Consider the following 10,902-nt stretch of genomic DNA (forward strand, 5'->3'; position numbering starts at 1 on the left):
AAGCAAAAGAGAGTAGTTTCGAGAGTAGTTTGGTAATTTTGAAAATGAATTTGGAATCTAAAGATAGTAGTTTGGTAATTTGCTAAAAGAGAGTAGTTTGGTAATTTTGAAAATAATTTTGGAAGCTAAAAGAGAGTAGTTTGATAATTTTAAAAATGATTTGGAAGCTAAAGAGAGTAGTAGTTTGGTAATTTTGAAATGATTTTGGAAGCAAAAGATAGTAGTTTGATATTTGAAAATGATATTTGAACTTTAAGAGAGTAGTTTTTTAATTTTGAAAATGATTTTGGAAGGTAGAGAGAGTACTTTGGTAATTTTAAAAAATGATTTTGGAAGCAAAAGAGAGTAGTTTTGGTAATTTTGAAAATGATTTTGGAAAGCAAAAAGAGAGTAGTTTTTGGAAATTTTGAAAATGATTTTGGAAAGCAAAAGAGAGTAGTTTGGAAATTTTGAAAATGATTTTAGAAGCAAAACAGAGGTAGTTTGGTAATTTGGAAAATGATTTTGGAAGCTAAAGAGAGTAGTTTGGTAATTGGGAAAATGATTTTGGAAGCTAAGAGTAGTTTGATAATTTAGAAAATAATTTTGGAAGGTAAAGAGAGTTGTTCGATAATTTTGAAAATGAGTTTGGAAGCTAAAGATAGAAGTTTGATAATTTTGAAAATAATTTTTGAACCTTAAGAGAGTAGTTTTTTTAATTATGAAAATGATTTTGAAAGGTAGCGAGAGTACTTTGGTAATTTTGAAAATGAATTTGGAAGCTAAAGATAGTAGTTTGGTAATTTAGAAAATGATTTTAGGAAGGTAAAGAGAATAGTTTGTTAATTTTGAAAATGAATTTGGAAGGTAAAGAGAGTAGTTTTGGTAATTTAATTTGATAATTTTGAAAATGATTTTGGAAGCTAAAAAGAGTAGTTTGGTAATTTTAAAAATGATTTTGGAAGGTAAAGAGAGTAGTTCAGAAATTTTGAAAATGATTTTTGAAGCTAAATAGAGTAGTTTGGCAATTTTGAAAATAATTTTGGAAGCAAAAAGAGATTAGTTTGATAATTTTAAAAATAATTTTGGAAGCTAAAGAGAGTAGTTTGGTAATTTTGAAAATGATTTTGGAAGCTAAAGATAGTAGCTTGATAATTTTGAAAATGATTTTTGAACCTTAAGAGAGTAGTTTTTTAATTTTGAAAATGATTTTGGAAGGTAGAGAGAGTAATTTGATAATTTTGAAAATGATTTTGGAAGGTAAAGAGAGTAGTTTGGTAATTGTGAAAATAATTTCGGAAGCTAAAGAGAGTAGTTTGATAATTTAGAAAATAATTTTGGAAGCTAAAGAGAGTAGTTCGATAATTTTGAAAATGATTTTGGAAGCTGAAGATAGTATTTTGATAATTATGAAAATAATTTTTGAACCTTAAGAGAGTAGTTTTTTAATTTTGAAAATGATTTTGGAAGGTAGAGAGAGTAGTTTGGTAATTTTGAAAATGAATTTGGAAGCTAAAGATAGTAGTTTGGTAATTTTGAAAATGATTTAGGAAGGTAAAGAGAGTAGTTTGGTAATTTTTAAAATGAATTTGGAAGGTAAAGAGAGTAGTTTGATAATTTTGAAAATGATTTTGGAAGATAAAGAGAGTAGTTTGATAATTTTGAAAATGATTTTGGAAGCTAAAGAGATTAGTTTGATAATTTTGAAAATGATTTTGGAAGCAAAAGAGAGTAGTTTGGTAATTTTGAAAATGATTTTGGAATGTAAAGATAGTAGTTTGGTAATTTTGAAAATGAATTTGGAAGCTAAAGAGAGTAGTTTGGTGATTTTGAAAATGATTTTGGAAGCTAAAGAGAGTAGTTTGATAATTTTGAAAATGAATTTGGAAGGTAAAGAGATTAGTTTGATAATTTTGAAAATGATTTTGGAAGCAAAAGAGAGTAGTTTGGTAATTTTGAAAATGATTTTGGAATGTAAAGAGAGTAGTTTGGTAATTTTGAAAATGAATTTGGAAGCTAAAGAGAGTAGTTTGGTAATTTAGAAAATGATTTTGGAAGCTAAAGAGAGTAGATTGATAATTTTGAAAATGAATTTGGAAGCTAAAGATAGTAGTTTGATAATTTTAAAAATGATTTTGGAAGGTAAAGAGAGTAGTTTGGTAATTTTGAAAATGATTTTGGAAGCAAAAGAGAGTAGTTTGGTAATTTTGAAAACGATTTTGGAAGCAAAAGAGAGTAGTTTGGTAATTGTGAAAATAATTTTTGATTCTAAAGAGAGTAGTTTGGTAATTTTGAAAATGATTTTTGAAGCTAAAGAAAGAAGTTTGTTAATTTTGAAAATGTTTTTTGGAAGCTAAAGAGAGTAGTTTTATAATTTAGAAAAAGAATTTGGAAGGTAAAGAAAGTAGTTTGATAATTTTGAAAATGATTTTGGAAGCTAAAGAGAATGGTTTGATAGTTTTGAAAATTATTTTGGAAGCTAAAGATAGTAGTTTGATAATTTTGAAAATGAATATTGAAGGTAAAGAGAGTAGTTTGGTAATTTTGAAAATAATTTTGGAAGCTAAAAGAGAGTAGTTTGATAATTTTAAAAATGACTTTGGAAGCTTAAGAGAGTAGTTTGGTAATTGTGGAAATGATTTTTGAAGCTAAAGAGAGTAGTTTGATAATTTTGAAAATGATTTTGGAAGCTAAAGAGAGTAGTTTGATAATTTTGAAAATGATTTTGAAAGCAAAAGATAGTAGTTTGGTAATTTTGAAAATGATTTTGGAAGCAAAAGAGGGTAGTTTGGTAATTTTGAAAATGATTTTGGAAGAAAAAAGAGAGTAGTTTGGTAATTTTGAAAATGATTTTGGAAGCAAAAGAGAGTAGTTTGGTAAGTTGAAAAATGATTTTGGAAGCTAAAGAGAGTAGTTTGATAATTTTGAAAATGATTTTAGTAGGTAAATAGAGTAGTTTGATAAATTTGAAAATGATTTTGGAAGGTAAAGAGAGTAGTTTGGTAATTTTGAAAATAATTTTTGAACCTTAAGAGAGTAGTTTTTTAATTTTGAAAATGATTTTGGAAGTTAGAGAAAGTACTTTGATAATTTTGAAAATGATTTTGGAAGCTAAAGAGAATAGTTTGGTAATTTTAAAAATGATTTTGGAAGCAAAAGAGGGTAGTTTGGTAATTTTGAAAATGATTTTGAAAGCAAAAGAGAGTAGTTTGGTAATTTTAAAAATGATTTTGGGAGCTAAAGAGAGTAGTTTGATAATTTCGAAAATGAATTTGGAAGCTAAAGATAGTAGTTTGATAATTTTAAAAATGATTTTGGAAGGTAAAGAGAGTAGTTTGGTAATTTTGAAAATGATTTTGGAAGGTAAAGAGATTAGTTTGATAATTTTGAAAATGATTTTGGAAGCAAAAGCGAGTAATTTGGTAATTTTGAAAATGAATTTGGAATCTAAAGATAGTAGTTTGGTAATTTTAAAAATAATTTTTGAAGCTAAAGAGAGTAATTTGGTAATTTTGAAAATAATTTTGGAAGGTAAAGAGAGTAGTTTGATAAATTTGAAAATGATTTTGGAAGGTAAATAGAGTAGTTTGGTAATTTTTAAAATAATTTTTGAACCTTAAGAGAGTAGTTTTTAAATTTTGAAAATGATTTTGGAATGTAAAGAGAATAGTTTGGTAATTTTAAAAATGATTTTGGAAGCAAAAGAGGGTAGTTTGGTAATTTTGAAAATGATTTTGGAAGCAAAAGAGAGTAGTTTGGTAATTTTAAAAATGATTTTGGGAGCTAAAGAGAGTAGCTTGATAATTTTGAAAATGAATTTGGAAGCTAAAGATAGAAGTTTGATAATTTTAAAAATGATTTTGGAAGGTAAAGAGAGTAGTTTGGTAATTTTGAAAATGATTTTGGAAGCAAAAGAGAGTAGTTTGGTAATTTTGAAAATGATTTTGGAAGCAAAAGAGAGTAGTTTGGTAATTGTGAAAATAATTTTTGATTCTAAAGAGAGTAGTTTGGTAATTTTGAAAATGATTTTTGAAGCTAAAGAAAGTAGTTTGTTAATTTTGAAAATGATTTTTAGAAGCTAAAGAGAGTAGTTTTATAATTTAGAAAATGATTTTGGAAGGTAAAGAGAGTAGTTTGATAATTTTGAAAATGATTTTGGATGCTAAAGATAGTAGTTTGATAATTTTAAAAATGATTTTGGAAGGTAAAGAGATTAGTTTGATAATTTTGAAAATGATTTTGGAAGCAAAAGCGAGTAATTTGGTAATTTTGAAAATGAATTTGGAATCTAAAGATAGTAGTTTGGTAATTTTAAAAATAATTTTTGAAACTAAAGAGAGTAGTTTGGTAATTTTGAAAATAATTTTGGAAGGTAAAGAGAGTAGTTTGGTAATTTTGAAAATGATTTTTGGAGCTAAAGAGAGTAGATTGTTAATTTTGAAAATGATTTTGGAAGCTAAAGAGAGTAGTTTGATAATTTAGAAAATGATTTTGGTAGGTAAGAGAGTAGTTTGATAATTTTGAAAATGATTTTGGAAGGTAAAGAGATTAGTTTGATAATTTTGAAAATGATTTTGGAAGCAAAAGAGAGTAGTTTGGTAATTTTGAAAATAATTTTGGAATGTAAAGAGAGTAGTTTGGTAATTTTGAAAATGAATTTGGAATCTAAAGATAGTAGTTTGGTAATTTTGAAAATAATTTTAGAAGCTAAAAGAGAGTAGTTTGGTAATTTTGAAAATAATTTTGGAAGCTAAAAGAGAGTAGTTTGATAATTTTAAAAATGATTTTGGAAGCTAAAGAGAGCTAGTAGTTTGGTAATTTTGAAAATGATTTTGGAAGCAAAAGATAGTAGTTTGATAATTTTGAAAATGATATTTGAACTTTAAGAGAGTAGTTTTTTAATTTTGAAAATGATTTTGGAAGGTAGAGAGAGTACTTTGGTAATTTTAAAAATGATTTTGGAAGCAAAAGAGAGTAGTTTGGTAATTTTGAAAATGATTTTGGAAGCAAAAGAGAGTAGTTTGGAAATTTTGAAAATGATTTTGGAAGCAAAAGAGAGTAGTTTGGAAATTTTGAAAATGATTTTAGAAGCAAAACAGAGTAGTTTGGTAATTTGGAAAATGATTTTGGAAGCTAAAGAGAGTAGTTTGGTAATTGGGAAAATGATTTTGGAAGCTAAGAGTAGTTTGATAATTTAGAAAATAATTTTGGAAGGTAAAGAGAGTTGTTCGATAATTTTGAAAATGAGTTTGGAAGCTAAAGATAGAAGTTTGATAATTTTGAAAATAATTTTTGAACCTTAAGAGAGTAGTTTTTTAATTATGAAAATGATTTTGAAAGGTAGCGAGAGTACTTTGGTAATTTTGAAAATGAATTTGGAAGCTAAAGATAGTAGTTTGGTAATTTAGAAAATGATTTAGGAAGGTAAAGAGAATAGTTTGTTAATTTTGAAAATGAATTTGGAAGGTAAAGAGAGTAGTTTGGTAATTTAATTTGATAATTTTGAAAATGATTTTGGAAGCTAAAAAGAGTAGTTTGGTAATTTTAAAAATGATTTTGGAAGGTAAAGAGAGTAGTTCAGAAATTTTGAAAATGATTTTTGAAGCTAAATAGAGTAGTTTGGCAATTTTGAAAATAATTTTGGAAGCAAAAAGAGATTAGTTTGATAATTTTAAAAATAATTTTGGAAGCTAAAGAGAGTAGTTTGGTAATTTTGAAAATGATTTTGGAAGCTAAAGATAGTAGCTTGATAATTTTGAAAATGATTTTTGAACCTTAAGAGAGTAGTTTTTTAATTTTGAAAATGATTTTGGAAGGTAGAGAGAGTAATTTGATAATTTTGAAAATGATTTTGGAAGGTAAAGAGAGTAGTTTGGTAATTGTGAAAATAATTTCGGAAGCTAAAGAGAGTAGTTTGATAATTTAGAAAATAATTTTGGAAGCTAAAGAGAGTAGTTCGATAATTTTGAAAATGATTTTGGAAGCTGAAGATAGTATTTTGATAATTATGAAAATAATTTTTGAACCTTAAGAGAGTAGTTTTTTAATTTTGAAAATGATTTTGGAAGGTAGAGAGAGTAGTTTGGTAATTTTGAAAATGAATTTGGAAGCTAAAGATAGTAGTTTGGTAATTTTGAAAATGATTTAGGAAGGTAAAGAGAGTAGTTTGGTAATTTTTAAAATGAATTTGGAAGGTAAAGAGAGTAGTTTGATAATTTTGAAAATGATTTTGGAAGATAAAGAGAGTAGTTTGATAATTTTGAAAATGATTTTGGAAGTTAAAGGAGAGTAGTTTGATAATTTTGAAAATAATTTTTGAACCTTAAGAGAGTAGTTTGATAATTTTGAAAATGAATTTGGAAGGTAAAGAGAATAGTTTGGTAATTTTGAAAATTAATTTGGAAGCTAAAGATAGTAGTTTGGTAATTTTGAAAATGATTTTTTAAGCAAAAGAGAGTAGTTTAGTAATTTTGAAAATAATTTTGGATGCTAAAAGAGAGTAGTTTGATAATTTTGAAAATGATGTTGGAAGATAAAGAGAGTAGTTTGGCAATTTAATTCGATAATTTTGAAAATGATTTTGGAAGCTAAAGAGAGTAGTTCGATAATTTCAAAAATGATTTTGGAAGGTAAACAGAGTAGTTCGGAAATTTTGAAAATAATTTTTGAAGCTAAAGAGAGTAATTTTGTAATTATGAAAATGCTTTTTGAAGCTAAAGTAAGTAGTTTGGTAATTTTGAAAATGAATTTGAAAGCTAAAGATAGTAGTTTGGTAATTTTGAAAATGATTTTGGAAGCAAAAGAGAGTAATTTGATAATTTTGAAAATGATTTTGGAAGCAAAAGAAAATAGTTTGGTAATTGTGAAAATGATTTTGGATGCAAAAGAAAATAGTTTGATAATTGTGAAAATGATTTTGAAAGCAAAAGAGAGGAGTAGTTTGGTAATTTTGAAAATGATTTTGAAAGCAAAAGAGAGTAGTAGTTTGGTAATTTTGAAAATGATTTTGGAAGCAAAAGAGGGTAGTTTGGTAATTTTGAAAATGATTTTGGAAGAAAAAAGAGAGTAGTTTGGTAATTTTTAAAATGATTTTGGAAGCAAAAGAGAGTAGTTTGGTAATTTGAAAAATGATTTTGGAAGCTAAAGAGAGTAGTTTGATAATTTTGAAAATGATTTTAGTAGGTAAAGAGAGTAGTTTGTTAAATTTAAAAATGATTTTGGAAGGTAAAGAGAGTAGTTTGGTAAGAGAGTAGTTTTTTAATTTTGAAAATGATTTTGGAAGGTAGAGAGAGTACTTTAATAATTTTGAAAATGATTTTGGAAGCAAAAGAGAGTAGTTTGGTAATTTTGAAAATGATTTTAGAATGTAAAGAGAGTAGTTTGGTAATTTTGAAAATGAATTTGGAAGCTAAAGACAGTAGTTTGGTAATTTTAAAAATGATTTTGGAAGCTAAAGAGAATAGTTTGGTAATTTTAAAAATGATTTTGGAAGCAAAAGAGGGTAGTTTGGTAATTTTGAAAATGATTTTGGAAGCAAAAGAGAGTAGTTTGGTAATTTTAAAAATGATTTTGGGAGCTAAAGAGAGTAGTTTGATAATTTTGAAAATGAATTTGGAAGCTAAAGATAGAAGTTTGATAATTTTAAAAATGATTTTGGAAGGTAAAGAGAGTAGTTTGGTAATTTTGAAAATGATTTTGGAAGCAAAAGAGAGTAGTTTGGTAATTTTGAAAATGATTTTGGAAGCAAAAGAGAGTAGTTTGGTAATTGTGAAAATAATTTTTGATTCTAAAGAGAGTAGTTTGGTAATTTTGAAAATGATTTTTGAAGCTAAAGAAAGTAGTTTGTTAATTTTGAAAATGATTTTTAGAAGCTAAAGAGAGTAGTTTTATAATTTAGAAAATGATTTTGGAAGGTAAAGAGAGTAGTTTGATAATTTTGAAAATGATTTTGGATGCTAAAGATAGTAGTTTGATAATTTTAAAAATGATTTTGGAAGGTAAAGAGATTAGTTTGATAATTTTGAAAATGATTTTGGAAGCAAAAGCGAGTAATTTGGTAATTTTGAAAATGAATTTGGAATCTAAAGATAGTAGTTTGGTAATTTTAAAAATAATTTTTGAAACTAAAGAGAGTAATTTGGTAATTTTGAAAATAATTTTGGAAGGTAAAGAGAGTAGTTTGATAAATTTGAAAATGATTTTGGAAGGTAAAGAGAGTAGTTTGGTAATTTTTAAAATAATTTTTGAACCTTAAGAGAGTAGTTTTTAAAATTTTGAAAATGATTTTGGAATGTAAAGAGAATAGTTTGGTAATTTTAAAAATGATTTTGGAAGCAAAAGAGGGTAGTTTGGTAATTTTGAAAATGATTTTGGAAGCAAAAGAGAGTAGTTTGGTAATTTTAAAAATGATTTTGGGAGCTAAAGAGAGTAGCTTGATAATTTTGAAAATGAATTTGGAAGCTAAAGATAGAAGTTTGATAATTTTAAAAATGATTTTGGAAGGTAAAGAGAGTAGTTTGGTAATTTTGAAAATGATTTTGGAAGCTAAAGAGAGTAGTTTGGTAATTTTGAAAATGATTTTGGAAGCAAAAGAGAGTAGTTTGGTAATTGTGAAAATAATTTTTGATTCTAAAGAGAGTAGTTTGGTAATTTGAAAATGATTTTTGAAGCTAAAGAAAGTAATTTGTTAATTTTGAAAATGATTTTTAGAAGCTAAAGAGAGTAGTTTTATAATTTAGAAAATGATTTTGGAAGGTAAAGAGAGTAGTTTGATAATTTTGAAAATGATTTTGGATGCTAAAGATAGTAGTTTGATAATTTTAAAAATGATTTTGGAAGGTAAAGAGATTAGTTTGATAATTTTGAAAATGATTTTGGAAGCAAAAGCGAGTAATTTGGTAATTTTGAAAATGAATTTGGAATCTAAAGATAGTAGTTTGGTAATTTTAAAAATAATTTTTGAAACTAAAGAGAATAGTTTGGTAATTTTGAAAATAATTTTGGAAGGTAAAGAGAGTAGTTTGGTAATTTTGAAAATGATTTTTGGAGCTAAAGAGAGTAGATTGTTAATTTTGAAAATGATTTTGGAAGCTAAAGAGAGTAGTTTGATCATTTAGAAAATGATTTTGGTAGGTAAGAGAGTAGTTTGATAATTTTGAAAATGATTTTGGAAGGTAAAGAGATTAGTTTGATAATTTTGAAAATGATTTTGGAAGCAAAGAGAGTAGTTTGGTAATTTTGAAAATAATTTTGGAATGTAAAGAGAGTAGTTTGGTAATTTTGAAAATGAATTTGGAATCTAAAGATAGTAGTTTGGTAATTTTGAAAATAATTTTAGAAGCTAAAAGAGAGTAGTTTTGGTAATTTTGAAAATAATTTTGGAAGCTAAAAGAGAGTAGTTTGATAATTTTAAAAATGATTTTGGAAGCTAAAGAGAGCTAGTAGTTTGGTAATTTTGAAAATGATTTTGGAAGCAAAAGATAGTAGTTTTGATAATTTTGAAAATGATATTTGAACTTTAAGAGAGTAGTTTTTTAATTTTGAAAATGATTTTGGAAGGTAGAGAGAGTATTTTGGTAATTTTAAAATGATTTTGGAAGCAAAGAGAGTAGTTTGTAATTTTGAAAATGATTTTGGAAGCAAAAGAGAGTAGTTTGGAAATTTTGAAAAATGATTTTGGAAGCAAAAGAGAGTAGTTTGGAAATTTTGAAAATGATTTTAGAAGCAAAACAGAGTAGTTTGGTAATTTGGAAATGATTTTGGAAGCTAAAGAGAGTAGTTTGGTAATTGGGAAAATGATTTTGGAAACTAAAGAGAGTAGTTTGGTAATTTTGAAAATAATTTTGGAAGGTAAAGAGAGTAGTTTGGTAATTTTGAAAATGATTTTTGGAGCTAAAGAGAGTAGATTGTTAATTTTGAAAATGATTTTGGATATAGCTGAAAAGAGAGTAGTTTGATAATTTGAAAATGATTTTGGGTAAGAGATTAGTTTGATAATTTGAAAATGATTTTAAGCTAAAGAGAGTAGTTTGGTAATTTTGAAAATAATTTTGGAAGGTAAAGAGAGTAGTTTGATAAATTTGAAAATGATTTTGGAAGGTAAAGAGAGTAGTTTGATAATTTTGAAAATCATTTTGGAAGCTAAAGAGAGTAGTTCGATAATTTTAAAATAATTTTTGAAGCAAAAGAGAATAGTTTAGTAATTTAGAAAATGGTTTTTGAAGCTAAAGAGAGTATTTTGGTAATTATGAAAATGATTTTTGAAGCTAAAGAGAGTAGTTTGGTAATTTTCAAAATAATTATTGAAGCTAAAAGAGTGGTTTGGTAATTTTGAAAATGATTTTTTGAAGCTAAAGAGAGTAGTTTGTAATTGTGAAAATAATTTTTTGATGCTAAAGAGAGTAGTTTGGTAATTTTGAAAATGATTTTGGAAGGTAAAGAGTATAGTTTGTAATTTTTTGAAAATGATTTTTGAAGCTAAAGAAAGTAGTTTGTTAATTTTGAAAATGATTTTGGAAGCTAAAGAGAGTAGTTTTATATTTTAGAAAATGATTTTGGAAGTAAAGAGATTAGTTAGATAATTTTTAAAATGACTTTGGAAGCTAAAGAGAATGGTTTGATAGTTTTGAAAATGATTTTGGAAGGTAAAGATAGTAGTTTGATAATTTTAAAAATGAATTTGGAAGGTAAAGAGAGTAGTTTGATAATTTTAAAAATGATTTTGGAAGCTTAAGAGAGTAGTTTGGTAATTGTGGAAATGATTTTGGAAGCTAAAGAGAGTAGTTTTGATAATTTTGAAAATGTTTTGGAAGTAAGTTTGGTTTTGGAAATGATTTTGGAAGGTAAAGAGAGTAGTTTGGTAATTTTGAAATGATTTTGGAAGCAAAAGAGAGTAGTTTGGTAATTTTGAAAATGATTTTGGAA

This window comes from Ipomoea nil, unplaced genomic scaffold (assembly GCF_001879475.1).
Source record: "Ipomoea nil cultivar Tokyo-kokei standard unplaced genomic scaffold, Asagao_1.1 scaffold0706, whole genome shotgun sequence".
Lineage (NCBI taxonomy): Eukaryota > Viridiplantae > Streptophyta > Magnoliopsida > Solanales > Convolvulaceae > Ipomoea > Ipomoea nil.